The sequence below is a fragment of the Triturus cristatus genome, chromosome 2_1 (genome assembly GCF_964204655.1).
Source record: "Triturus cristatus chromosome 2_1, aTriCri1.1, whole genome shotgun sequence".
NCBI lineage: Eukaryota > Metazoa > Chordata > Amphibia > Caudata > Salamandridae > Triturus > Triturus cristatus.
Window position 1 is genome coordinate 981,947,899 of NC_140581.1, and position 15,593 is coordinate 981,963,491.

Genomic DNA, 15,593 nt, shown 5'->3' on the forward strand with positions numbered 1-15,593 from the left:
AATTCACTTCCAGTTAAACATTGATGCTTAGGTCATCTGTTCCTCATAGGTTTTGAGGCCAAGTTGCAGTGTAGTTGCCTTCCATATAGCAGTGTTTCTGCACTGTTCACACAACTACTGTGTGACAAGGCTGACTTGTCATGTCATGACACATATTGCAACAAAGTTACACAGCTCACTGGGCCTGCCCTTTCTGTACATGTGATATGGGGTAAGGTCCATATCAGCCTTGGTGATTTGCTTTCTTTTTCATGATGCCTATACTGATTGTGTTTTGACGTATTGACACCACTAGTGTGCTCATTGCACCTAGTCCACAGGGTGTCTGCATTCCCTGTGACCAGTACTCAGCCCACAGTTCCTGTGAAGTTGATGTGGGTTTGGTCATGAATTAGTTACGATCCTGCAGTCTGCCTTTCATGCAGTACACCACAGAACTCTGCCTTGCTGTGCTGTCTTGCATGCACATTGTGCTTTCATGTGGCCAAGGATTCTGTTTTCACGCATATCCTGCACACCTCTACACAGATTCCAACCTTGCTACAATGCAGGAATGTGTGAGGGAATGTACTTATCATGGGTTTCTTATTTGTGTATACTCATGTGAGTTCATTGCACACACACAGTTGGCTCCATATTTGTGGACAGGGGGCACTGTGTATCAACTCCGTGGGGATGGGCCCAGTCAAGCTAGGTAGACTGCTGGCACTGACACTCAGCCCATTATTTAATTGCCGGAGAAGGTCATCTGGAGTTGCACAGATAATTTTACTCGAGCCCCCTCACTTGTACCTGTACATGCCTCCCCCTCACTTGTACTTTTTTATGCCTCCTCTGACAATACTGATTTTGGAACAGGGACTCAACGTACTGCCACACACTGATGGAACCCAGACAATACATTCACTCTCATGTGCCTATAACACCAACAATATGCAAGGCCATATCCAATGGACTGACATGGCTGTCTGTTTTTGAGGGCTATGGGACAAGCTGTAGCCCCCATGGTAGTAGTGCTAGAATTGGTGGCATGTACCTAGCCAGGTTTGCCACACAACTGGGGCCTTTCAGCTCACCCTCCAACCATCCCTGACTATTGCCCTTTGTGGTGGCAAACTAGTTCATCCTATACCTTGACAGATCCCTGTTTCACATCCTCCCACTTTGACATATGTGGTATGGTGAGACAATTTGCCTTCAGACTCCCTCCTGCCACATGCTACATCATCACCCAGGGCCACATCACATGTAGGATGTGGTTCCACAATCGTCTCTTCTATGTCATCCCTTCCCAGCTGCAATACAAGTGTGACACTGTCAGACATAGCAGTGTATGTGTCTTGGCCAGACTACCTTGCATGACGCATATCCCTTAACAATTCCTTGCTATGCAATGTCTCTCTATTCATACACAGTGGCAGCTCATCGTGCTCAGCCAGTGCCTACAATGCACTGCACTACTAGTGGCCAATCAGTTCCACACACCCTCTTTTGTTTCAAAACACATGGTCATCTAGTGTGCATCACTTGCATTCACCCCACACCCAGTCTGATTTAGGTCATGACAAGAGTACGGCAGGTCCCTACCATGGCATCTGACACCTGTGTGCTCTCACCCTGCACGTTGGAACGGCTGCGTACTATGTAGTTTCTTGCAGTTTACTATACACGTGCCTATGTGTTAATCCTTCAAATGGCCCACACATGACCCCCCTCTCAGGTGTGCAGTTTCTCCTGTGACAAGCCCATTCCATTCGATTGTTTTACAGTCCAGATTTGTGTTCACGGGCTCAAGTTAGACACACTGACCTAATGGTGCAAGGTGGCCTGCGTTGTAACAGTCAGGTAGGGCAGGGCTAATATGTCCATGCATGATGTGTTGTTCCATTCCATGTTTTTTTCTTTGTATTGTGGGACTTGTAGTTCTGGTGACTCATGTTGCAGATTCCACTACAAGTACCAGTATACAAAGGTGAACCGGGGCTAGTGTTGCACTTCACACATGGAAGGGGAAAAGGTGACAGGGCTGGACTGAGCTGTGCCACCTGTAACTTGGCAGTGTGACTTACACTTATGTGATGTTTAACAGTATATGACTCAGATTCCTGCCCTTTTCCCTGCACACAGCACAGTGGAGTGCTGGAACATAGCTAGCTCCACTGCACAACATGACCTTTTTTTCCACAACGCCCCTTGTTGCTCTTTACCCTGTAGGTATTGTTGTTTCTCATGGGCTACACTGTCTTGTCCTGGAACTCCTGCCACCAACTCCTCTGGGATGAAAGCTGCCACCTGCTCCTCCAAGGCATCCAGTTCCTCCTGTGGCGCCGGGCTTCCTACTCCTGTCTGCATGGCTGCCTTCTGGTTGTTGGACAGTTTCTCCTTCGTCCTGCGCTTATAGTCGTGCCAGTGTTTTTCACAGTCTGTGACTGTCCTCTTGGCTTGTCTCAAGCTGTTGATCTTGGCTACAATGGACTGCTAAATGGCCTTATTCTATCCTAATGGCAATATTGAGGTGATAAAGAGCTGATGTTGGTCCTCTGTCACTTCAGTGATCAAGATGTCATTTTCCTCCTCACCGAAGTTGCACTTCCTCTTCCTCTTGGAGTCTGTCTGGACATCCTCACTGGTGCTAGGGTTGTTGTGCTGGCTTCTGCTCTGTTCTCCCCGCTGTAAGGCTGCCTTCTGTGAAGTGTGCCAATTTTTTTTCAAAGTGTCATGTTTTATATGATTTTTGATGCTTCACGCACTGAAAAGTGACGCTAGGCTGGTTAGAATCGCTTTAGTGCAGCTAAGCAGCCTTACGTCGGTTTTGCTCCAGATGCTTCAGTTTCCGCTGCGACATCATGCCTGCGGAAGCGTCATTTCTTTTTGATACAGCCTAATCCTCATGCCATGGTGTGCCATGCCATAAGTATGGTGCACCCACAGAGTTTAGAAATGACGTAGAGATTCACAAGTCATTTTGAGGCATCGCCGGTGCAACGCAGCAATGCGTCAGTTCTTGTAAATAGGCAATTTCTGCATTTCGATTGGACTCTGGTAAACAGTAAGGAATGGCAGCATCTCCACTTTCGAGTGACAGGTCAGAGAGTAAGGTTTGGCTCTATCGTGTGGCGTCTGAGGAGGGAGTTTCTGCCATTGGGCTACAGTGCTGGTACAGGGGTATATTTGAAAACCGAGCTGTCCATGGTGCTTTACCTACCGAGATATTCAGGAATCAGTGTTTGGTATGACCCTTACATCACTGGTATGTGAAGCAGCAGCCAGCATTTGATAAGCAAAACTGATGATTTTCATATTGGTGCTATCCCTCTTTCTTAACAGATTTGTAAGGACATTTGCCCTAACAATGCTATTCAGAGTGAGGTATAAGGTAGATATTGAGCAATTTATACAAACATGATCTACACTGAAATAGCATACATTTAACGCATTGTGTACACATTTTGCAATTGATAATATTAAGAATACTAGCCACTTTATTGACCTGAATCATTTTTCAATTTTCGGGTCAGATGCTGCTCAACTCTAGGCGAGAGATCATTCAGCAGAATTCTCTTCTATTAAAGCTACTGTTAGAACATGTCAGGCTGACACTGAAATGTCAAGAGGTCTGATTCACAAGGCTTTTTTGCTAAGAGGTTCAGTCCTGATGCTGAAGTATCTTGTAATTCTAATATAATGCTTTTAAAGGATGAAAGCTCTGAAAATACTCTGGTGTGCTGTGCTTTGAGAATATTGTTGCAAGGGACAAGGGAACGGTTTGGTTGTGCCAAAACACAACATATTGCCCATTATATATATTTTCCCTAATGGAGCCTTAATCGTGTGACGTCAGAACCTGCCACTGAAGTAGTTCTTCAATTTGGCCTCACAACAAAGGCCTTAAACAAAAAGGACCTGTTTGTGCAGGGGTCGCATTTACGAGTGGAGTTTACCGCACTCTGTAATTAGCAAGTTTGAAAAAGTCTACATCCCTTTCTGCATTGTAATTACTGGGACATATATCTTTTCATAGAGAGAGTACCAAAATCTGCATGTTTTGCCCCATATTTACGGCTAAACCCACAAATGGTGCTATTTATCGCACTGGTCAAATTCTAAATCTTGTGGTGTTTTTATTACCCGGTGCAATAGAGAAACTCCTTTGGGGGCATAATCAAGGCCTATAGATATTCACTTTCAGCTAGGGCCGCAATTGGCACAAACCTGTCAAGTCACCACATTGGGTAAATTCCAGCTTCATGTTTGAAGAAGAGCTAATAGCTGCCTTTCATCGACAGTTAAAAGATCTGATGTTGTATTAGAGAGCTCAAATCAACACCAACAAAACAATTATCACTAAACTAAGATACACTGGACTGCCTGAAAAACTGAAAATCTCAGGACGTATCCTTGTAATGATGGCCAGACTTGAAATACAACTCACCTTCTCTTCCTGTGGTCTCAGGCTATGGACTAATCTTCCTATGCAACCAACACTTGTCCCTTCCTACAGTGCTTCATGAAAGGTCTCAAGACTCACTGGGCTCAAATAAACAAGGCTACTTGTTATGTTATGTTATAAACCACTTATAGAGCGCACGTACACCGGTTGGTTTCATGGCGCTGAGTCTAAGATATGCCGAGTCCCAAGGAAGATTATTCACAGGCCTGTACAAACAGCCATGTCTTATGGATTTTCCTAAAGCTTAACAAGTCAGTGCATGATCATATTTCTAATGGGAGGGAGTTCCACAATCTCGGAGCCAAGGAAGCAAACCTGCATCCTCCTTGTCAGTAACTTAAGATGAGTTGAGCGTAGAATTCGTGAGGAAGTATACCTTGATATGAGATTGTCTATGAATTAGGGGCTCCGGCTGTGTAAGGATTTAAAGATTAAGCAACCAGCCTTAAAGGCACAGCGTTGGGGAATGGGAAGCCAATGTAACGTTCTTAAAAGAGGGTTGGCAGGTTGCCACCTAGGTTGCCGGTAGATCAGTCTGGCTGCTTGGTTCTGAACCATCTGTAACCGCTTGGTTAAAAAAAAGTGGCATACCTAGGTAGACTGAATTGGCATAGTCTAAATGTGACCGGACCGTGGCTATCACGACCTATTTTAATGCTGCTTGAGTAAGTAGTCGGCTAAACTTCCTGATCTTTCGCAGCTGGAAGAAGCAGGAAGAAATCACTGCTCCGACTTGCGATCGTAATGACAGAACATTATTTATTGTGACAACTAGACTTTTTACAGACGAGGAGGGGGTGGGGGAGGGTTCTAATTCCATAGGTCAATAGTGTGGGCCCCAGAATTTATGGCTGGCCCCGGTGAACATTAATTCAGTCTTATCTGGATTAAGCTTTAGATGGTTGTGGTCCATCCAGTGACGGATGAACAACATGGTAGCCTGAAATTCCACGACTGACTTATTAAAAAATAAGTGCAAAATTTCAAAAGGCAGCAATGTAAACACTAGTTCTTCAATGGCCAGGCTCTAAATTCAAAAAGCGCACAAGGAATGCCCCAGCAGAAAGACCTTTCCCAATAATGCTTCTCAGCTACCCATAACCTCTTTCTGCTCCTATGACTTACTACTTCGTTACTATGCTTCCAGGAGGATCAATTTCGACATTTTCCTCTAACTTTTCCTACAGACCGGATGCAGTGTAGGCTGGGGATATCGAATCCTGAATATTGACTGGGAAGGAATATCATTACAACAACATCAAGGGACAGAAATCAAAAGGTAAGTATCTATTCCTGTTCTATACCTAACTTCACATACACATGCCTTATTAATATACATATCTTCAAGGTACATAGATGTGGAGTTAAGAATAGGAAATCCTTACCTCCCTCTGTGCACTTACTTTACGATATTTTGTGCCCCCGAAATATTTGTAACGATAATCTGTCCCGTCAATATTCGAGATTCAATATTCCCTGCTTAAATCTTAGACAGCACTGTCCGATCCATCTAAGTGATGAACATGCTTGCAAAAGCCCCCAAATATTCTATTACACTGCATGAGGGGCATATACCCTGTGGCTAAGTACAGCACTCTGCTGCTTCCTGGGACTACGTTTCGTATTAGGTAAATACCCATAACATTTTAAAATAAAATAGAAAGGAGCAAGAGAGAAGAATTCACAAGGAGGTAAAGTGCAAGTGAATGAGAAGTGAAGTAGAGACAGAATATGGTGATGCAGAAGGAAGAGAAATAAGTGAAGATAGAAAAGATGGAGGTGAGTGAAGGAAATCGAAAGAGAGTGGCAACAAATGTGAGTGGAGACAGCAAAGAAATGCAGACAAGGCAGTGAAGAAAGAGGAAGAGCAAGAACGAGAGGGTATTAGGATAAAAAAACAAAAGGACAGAAGAAAAGTGAGAATGAGGCAGGGAGAACACGCGAAAATGACAGTAAAACGGGAAAAGAATTAGGGATGAAGTTTAGAAGAGAGAGTGAAATACACAGTAGAGAGAGAGAAGGCTACAGTATAAGAGAAAAGGGAAAAGCGGATAGGAGAGAAAACATTTGTTGTTTAGTAAAAACATGACTTCCTAACAAAATTATAACACATGGACTCAAACGGCCCGCACATCCGGTTGCCGTGCCAACAAGGTGAGCTTGGAGTGACAAAGAGTACAGGGAAAGATGGAAGAGTGATATTTTATCAGCCACATTTCTTAATTTGAGGGTATTTGGACAGAAGACATGACAGGAGTACTAAAGAGAAGATGCAGTTAACCACCACACTAGCCAGTCCAGATCCCCATCTCTTGCCCTCTGGTGACATCACATGCGCGCGGATGTTTCTGACTCTTGGCCAGTTGTGGTTGGGTGTCATGTTTCAAGGGGTGGAGCTTCTGACGCCGATTCCGCTCTGTTTATGCAGAGATCTGGTTCAGGCGCTAGAGCCTCTGCCGGCAGATTGATTTTTTAAAATAATGGGATCCCCTGCTGCACTACAGCAATGAGTAGAATTGAAAGTTCGCAAAGAAAAAACTTTGCGAAGGGAGTGCTGGGATACTTGGGTAACTCATCGAGTTCTAATGAGAATACGTATTGACAGAGAATGGCACTGATCAATGACAGTGCTGTTTCTGTGATGTCATGTCCATAAATTGATTCTCTGCTTTAGCCTGATTTATTCCCTACAATTATCTTTCCATGTTTTTTTGTTGTTGCTTGGACTGTGTGGAGGGCACTGTCTGCTAATACCTAATACCTAAGGTAGCTGCTAGAATGGTGAGTTTTTTAATTGGGGGCAGACAAGGACGACAGTGGTGGGACAACACAAGTTGAAAGTGGGAGGTACACGGGAAAAAGAGCAAGCATTGGTAAATGCAATAGGTTTCACCTATGTTATTAATATATATATATTTTGTTGTTGTAAGTTTTAGCTTGGTGAGCAGTTGTGCAATATAATTTACCGAAACTCGGTAAAAGTGTTATGACTTGTTTATTAAGAAAGCCAATATATTGAGTGCTAATATCTAACACTTGAAAGTCTGGATGGAAACAGATGTATAACCATACCCATTCGTGCTACTTGACTTTATGACACAAGAGTGCTAAGCAATACGTTTACTTTGCATTACATTAAAAAAGGGTTAGACTGGTGACATACTTCAAAAAATGAGTATCTGGGAAAATGACAGCATGCCTTATGCTATGACTATACCTTTTATTTATCTGTTTTCAAAACCAACACATAAATAAAAGGCATTGTTATTTAGAAGGCCAATAGCTCAAACTCTCGTAAATGCGAAACCTATTGCATTGCAAATGCTTGTTTCTACATCTCGTGCAATGATTTCTAAAGTGCCACCTATGGTAATTATCCTGCAGCAGGTGAATAGCGCTGATATGTTTATCCCGCTCTACGTAGAATAGGACCCCACTGCCTCTAGAAGAATGTTGTACATTTCGCCCCGGATAAAACACTCAGCTAAGTGATGCATCCCAAAATGACGTCACAGCATCTAATAAACCTTTGGAGGCTCAATCTTTTCCTTCCAGACGGCAATATTTTTTAAGCTGCTTTCTGTTTATATAAGCAAGTGTCCATGACCACCTGCTCTTTTCCGAGACATTGAGGTGTTCCAACATACCTGAGCCAAGGCATGTAGCAGTTCCACACACGAAGGCACCTATCCAATCACTGACCCTACAAATGATCAGTTTGTTGATAGATGAGTATGGATCTGAAAATGTGGTTCCCTGCATCTTCACAAAATATCACCAAGGAGCACACTGAGCTCATAAACGTGCACAAGAAATAAGGGTGCATGATGTGGTCCCTCGCCTTTGAATATGTGTTTTTTTGCTTGCTGTGGCATGAATGCACCACATCTCTGATTGTGGGGCAGATGATCCACACACACACACACACACACACACACACACACACACACACCTTCTCACAGACCTTCAAACATGCATGACCAACCTCCTGGTAGCATGCCCACTACTGCTCTATGATCATCCACCATGTCTACAGTGAGATTATGTGACACACAAGTGCCAAAGTGAGTTTATGCAATCCCTTAGAATACCGTGTGGGTGATGTACCTCTTACAATCTATGTTTCATGCTATAAAATGAAAAAAGCTACACACAGATTTCTGAATGCTCGCCTTTAACATAGCTTCCCTGCAGTTTGCTGGCATGCTCTTCTATATTAAAGAGAAAACAATAGAGTTTGAGGTTCTAGGGCAATAAACCTGCTAAAAAGAGTTAAATACCACCAATCATCTGCACATTCACATTACACCAAGCCAACGCCCTATAAAAACAAATGTCAAAGGTAAGCTTTGATGTGTGCACTTTGTCAGTGACGCTCCTCTGAACATCTACATTGGCGTTAACACTGTGAATCTAGGGTAGAATTGACAGCTCTCCTATGGTGACCTTGTCTCGCTCGCCTATGGTGACCTTCTCTCAGTCGCCTATCGTGACCTTCCCTTTGGCGATGTTAAGCATATGGACCATTAAACTGGTGTCTTACAAAGGCTCTCAAGGGATGGGTTTCCGTTACAGTGACAAGTACCTCATAGTCACACACTGTGAAAAGCCACAGTTGATTCACCTAAGCAGGCCAGCAAGGCATGCCTACCATAAAATCCTAAAAGCGGCCTCTATGCAAACCTCCCTCACACTTAATACAGTTGCTGTTCAGAAATGTGCCTAGAATCATTTGAATTACGGTGTGTGCTCCTTACAAACAACATTAACATGAACATAACAGATGGTCTGGCCCACTAGTCACACATCGTGAAAAGCTGGAGTTGAACTCACCCTGCGATTCCTGCAGCCTCTCCCGTCTCTACTGCATGTTTAGAGAGCTTGGGGCAAGCATAGAGTATAGCCACCAATGACACGAGTGTCCTGTGAAATAAAAAGAGCTTACCAGCCTGTGGACATGTGTAGTGCTGCTGCGTCTGGGTCCAGTGAGTCCACGCATCGTGCGCTTCTGTGCATTCGTCATTGCTCAAGGGCAGCAACCCGTGAGTGGTGTGGTGGCGGCCGCTGCCATTATTAAACAAAAACTGAAAGCGCGCAAAAATCGAAACGAAAAGCGTCCGCGATTGCTCAAGGTCAGCCTCCTGCGAGTGGTGTGGTGGTGACGGCCACCATTGCTAAACAAGGGGGGGGGTTGGTGGGGGTGACAGTACCGAGGGTGGTTTGCGGTGTGGGGGACTGAACCATTATTTGTCTTTTCTTGCCACATTAATTAGTTCAAGCCACGGGTACCATTGTTCAATGTGCGCATCCGTGTTTTAAAAGTGAAAGTTGGCTCGTGCTGCAAAATTAAGCTTGGACCCATGGGAGCAGACATGGATGAGGAAAGAACAAACAAGGAGCCAGGGGCGGGTGATGGTGGGGAGGACGACACAGACATGCATCGAGCACTGACACAAGAATTAAGCTAAAAAGAGTTCCCCAAACAATAGTTACGCTGTCTAAGAGTAACAAAACTGTACTTGGTCGGTGCTGCACTGAGAAGAAAACGGAAGTGACATTGGCTGCCTAAACCAATTACACAGCAGCAAAGAAGACTGACACTGCCCTGAAAAAATAGTAAGCAGCAAGCAGGCAGCGGGCGGGAGCTACATCAATTTACTGAATACTCTAGGGCTTGCGACAGCGCATGCGCTATCTAGGCTCGACATAAAAAGGAGCATGTAACATTTACTATAACTGCTTGCTTGTCATCTTACACTCTAGGGGCCTCATGTAGGTAGCCAAATACCGGTCGGTAACGGCCGATTTTCGGTAAATATGCCGTTACCGACCGGTATTCAGACAAGTGAGATGTAGGAGTCCAAAAACCACTTTTCGGTAAATATGAGGCGGTAAATACCGAATCATATTTACCGAATTCTAAAATACCGAATCAGATTTACCGATTACATAATTAACGATTCGGTAAACATGAAGTGGTAAATATGAAGTGGTAAAATTGAAAATGACATGTAGGAGCACTCGGTAATTAAGAAATCCAGGAAAATCGGTAAATAAGAGTCGGTAATTAACACGGATTGAAAGCAGGTGGTAACCATCAACAATGCATATAGGCAAACCCAAAATGCAACAGCGTGGACAACATGGCCGCCATGTACGTCATTGCAAGGCGCCTACGTCTACAGGCAGCAGGACTGAGGGTGTGGCGACGGGAGGAACAAATCTACAGACAGCGCATCACACTATTCCAGCTGACTGATGCAGAGATACATGAGAGGTACAGGCTACACCCCGAAACCATCATGGACTTAATCAGGGACCTTCACCCACTCCTGGACCAGCCAATAAGAAGGGCGCACGCCATACCCCCACATGTGCAGGTGCTCTGCAGCCTACATCTGTTGGCATCCGGCAGTTATCAGGTGGTGATAGCTGCGGTGGGTGGGGTATCCCAGAGTTGCCTGTCACGTTTCTTCAGGAAGTTCCTGGATGCCATGATGCAGAGAATGCACCACTACATAAGCTTCCCAAACACACAGGCTGCACTGCAGAAAACAAAAACAGACTTTTATCACATGGCACAGTTCCCCCATGTCATCGGCTGTATTGATGGTACACACATCCCAATCTGTCCACCAGCTGATACAGAGCACATCTACAGGAACAGGAAGTCCACCCACTCCATCAATGTGCAGGTGATCTGTGATGCAGGGAACATCATCACAGATATTGTTGCAAAGTTTCCTGGGAGCACCACGACTCTTACATCTTCCAGAATAGTGGGATCTACACACGACTGAGTGCCGGAGAATTCGGAGAGGGATACCTGCTAGGTAAGTAACAGTGACGCCCCTTGAAACCTGCAAATCATAGTGTATAGAGGCATGTTACTGATGGTTCCCTTTTACTCATCCAGGCGACAGTGCATATGCATGCCGGTCATTCATCCTCACTCCCTACCTACACCCAGCAACCCAGAGTGAGAGACGATACAACGTGGCACATAAAACAACACGCAATGTGGTGGAGCGCACGTTTGGACTACTGAAGAGCAGGTTCCGCTGCCTGCACAAGAGCGGAGGCGCACGCCAGTACAAACCCATCACCTGCTGCAAGATTATTGCCACATGTGCAATGCTGCACAACCTTGCCACGAAAAAAGGTACAGATGTGGAACTAGCATATTTTGAGGACAACGAGGATGAGTCAGGCCAGCCAGAGGGCAACGCAGCTAGAGTGCCAACTGCAATCGATGGGAGAGAGAGACGGGCAGAGATCACATGCAACTATTTCTGAGTAAGTGAGGGGACACAGCGAGTTGTGAGAAGTCCTGACGTAGTTTTAATGTGGCAACACGCCATGAACACATGAACAGGCCAATCAGGCAATATACCATCTATACAAGGAGTATGTCCAGGGTTACGTCACCCAATGGGAAGTGGCTTAGCAGGGCTACATCAATGTTTGCGCATACGCGCTGCAGTGGTGGATTGCACGGCCTGTGCATCCTCACTAGAGCCAACCCCAAGCCGCCTGCTGCTCCTGCGTGCTTCTGGGACGGGGGGTGTGATGCTGCTGCTGGTGTCGATGCTCTCCGCAGCATCCCCTGCAGCAGTTGTCGACGCCTGACTAGTCAATAGCACCCCTAGTGCACTTGTCACCTGCACCATCCCCCGAGACAGGTCGCTGCAGCACTGTGTTAGGCCCTCCTGCATCGTCACAGAGAGCCGGCACAGTAGAGAAGTCGCAGTTGCCAGACGGTTGAGTGCCCTGCTGGTAGTGTCCCTTCTCTGGCGTTCCCGGCGCCGTGCTTCGATGTCAGCATCTAATTTGCTGCACAACTGCTGGATTGACTGGGACATGTCCCGAATGCCCGCAGCCATGCCGCTTATGTTACTGTCCATGTTGACTAATGTTGTCCTCATCACCCGCATGTGCCTCTGGACTGACATGACTGCCTTTGATTGCAGGCGCTGTTGCTTCAACATTTGGCCCTCGAGACCCAAGAAGACACCATGGCCGTCAGTGGGTGCTGGTGGACTCTGGACACGCGACCTGCGGCGCCCTCTTGCTCCCGTCTGTGCTGCCTGTGAGATGTGGGGCACAGTGGCATGGCTCCCTTCCTGGGGCCCGGTGCGGTCTTCTGGGCCCATGCTGTCGTCTGACGAGGTGTCTAAGGCTCGTAGCCTGGCTGCTGGACGCCTCCTCATTCTCACACCTGCAAGCGGAGATGTGGCCGGTGATTCGAACATGAGTGGCGATGCTGGCTCTGGTTGTGGTGATGCTGGCTCTGGTTGTGGTGATGCTGGCTCTCGGTGAGGTGATGCTGGCTCTGGGTGCGGCGAGGCTGGCTGTGTTGGTGGTGCGGCTGCCAGTGGGCCTGCTCCCTGGTCTGAACTTGTGCTGGCTAGAGGTGATACTTGTGGCCGGTGTGCCGTCTCTCCTGCAGCATGCCCTGTCCTGCATGATGTCACATCTGTGGACAGAAATACAACATTGGCTCAGTGTCCCCGAAGGGCTGCATTGCAAGCGTCACAATAACACATTTCACATTCCAATATGTCCTCTGTCTCCTTGTGCCTCGAGTGCGTGACATGCCTTGTTGCCCTGTAACATTTACGGCATGGTTAGTGTTGCCCTGACTACATCTCCCGGAATGCATTGCCTGTCTGCACTGACACGTGTGGACTGCAGTGTGATTCTCGTTTCACAATGGGGGATGTGGGATAGGGGTGGGGGGGGGCTACATTGCTGTGCTTTCGTCTTACCTTGGTGTGTTGCGGCTCTGGCAGAGCTGTCGGCGTCCCCAAGACCCACGACGCTCTCCTGCTGGATTGTGGCCGCCACCAGCTCCTCCAGTTCGGTGAGGGCAGGTGCCCTGTTGGTTCCACCTCCGGTCTGGCTGGCCTCCTTCTGGATGTCGCCCATCTTCCTCTTGGTTACAATCCTCAGGTCATACCAGCGCTTTTTGAGGACCTCAATGTCCCTGTGGGTCACTCCCACAGCATTGACCTGCGCCTGGATGGCCAGCCATATGTTGCGCTTTTCCGCCTCAGGCACTTGCAGGGATTGCCTTCCAAACAGCTTCTGGTGCTGCTTCACCACCTCCTCCACCAGCACCTGGAGTTCCTTGGGGCTAAATTTCAGCTTCCTCCTCCTTTCCCCTCCGTCTTTCTGTGTTCTCTGGCTGGACATGCTGTTCGTTTACCCGCTCGCACATGCAACGGCTCCCTGCCTCTCCTCTGCACTCCAAGCCTCTCCAGGGTCGGCTAATTATGTACACCTGCCTGGGTGTGGCCACTTCGGCTAATTATGTACACCTGCCTGGGTGTGGGCACTTCCTGGTTGGGTGGGCTGTCGTTGCACAGGATTAGCTGTTTCGTCAAGTCATGTGATTTTATTTACCGAATCCGTACATTCCGATTCGGTATTTTCCGATTCGGTAAATTCCACCTCGGTATTTTCCGATTCGGTAAATACCACCTCGGTATTTTCCGATTCGGTAAATACCACCTCGGTATTTACCGATTCGGTGAATTCCGATTCGTGATTACCGAATGTTACCGAATCGGTAACAGTTACCGAATTTTTACCTACATATAACTTACCGATTCTAATTTACCGATTCGGTACGGCTCGGTATTTAAGAACCGGTAAAATTTATTTACCTACATGAGGCCCTTGGTGTTTCTGACATGTTTTATATCACCAACAAGTGTTGTTGGTTGAAAATAGATGTTTTTCATGAGCTGCCCCCCAGGATGTGGTGAGAGTGTGTCTTTATTGATTGGCAAGTCTGTCTGTATTAATGAGTGGGTGAATGAGACAATGGGTGAAAGCATGGATGATTTTTTAAGTGCATGGATGGATGGAAATCAGGGCCTGGGTGCTTTCGCTACTTTTCTGGCTTCTCAGGGGTGGTGGTGAGCCCATGAGCTACCATAAAAATCAGCTGGCAATGCTCTGACGAGTAGAAGAGACTGATTGGTGGCTACAAGATGGAGTCGTATGGACTCACACATGAGTGTTAAGCTGATGTGCCCTTGTGAAGGCTTTCATGCTTAGTAATGCACAATGTTACTCTGCTTGTGACTCAGAGCATGCCAGAAAGGTTGAGGGCTCATATTAGAGGCCAGCGAGCCTGAGGACCTTGAAGCCTGCCACACCGACCTTCAGCATCAGTGCGCTTAGGCTCAGTCGGTGCAGCTGCACGAACATCGGGGGTGAGACACGGGTTCCGGAGGAGAAGAGAAAAGATCATGGAATGGGGTTAGGGGGAAGAATCTGCACTACCACTCAGAATGGAAGAGGAGGGCAGGAGGCACAGAAGGAGAGAGAATGTAGATCAGGGGAAGAAAAGTTGGAAAGGGTGTGAGGCCTTTTTCATGAACAATGTATGTGAAACTTTGAATACTACCAAAGGGGGATTTTGGGAATAAATAATTAAGATAATTGATAATAAACGTAATTATTTCTTTTAAAAATGCTTATTTACTTGACATAGAAAGATTTTGTTTCTGTAACCCACAACATTTCATGATTAAGCGAGAAGTATAATTATTCAGTTTTCTAGATGTTTAAAATTCAGCACAGATATTGCACATTTAGCATATATTTCCTGTTTTACAACACTACATAGCTTATGCATTTGTCCAGTGTAAAAAAATAGAAGAGAAGGAGCAGACCAGACGAGGTGGTGTAAAGGCCAGAACTGTTAATCTTAGAGCTCGGGAGCCGGGTTTGAGTCTCTATGTTGGCTCAACATCCTGTACAAGCATGCTTGAAATGCGTGCTAACACAAAACGTTTAAGACATCGAACAAATTAAAACATGCAGACAACGAGCATGCTTCAAACTTGTGAAGGCAGGGAGAGATTAGGTCTACATAAATAAGCCTAATAAAAGAAGTTGTACCAACCAAACCAGATGAGAATGAGTACTTGGGCCCCGGGACACTGATAAGAGAAACACACAAGGAACAACAGGAAATAGCATGGTACAACAAATAGAAACAGAAGAAAAGTAAGTAGCAAGCACAGGAACCAATGAAAAACAAGGGTAGGATGTAAGCCCCTTTTTAGATTTATATTAAATCAATAGATTTCACAAGCACAGCATAAGCACTGTGTAGGCGAAACCTAAA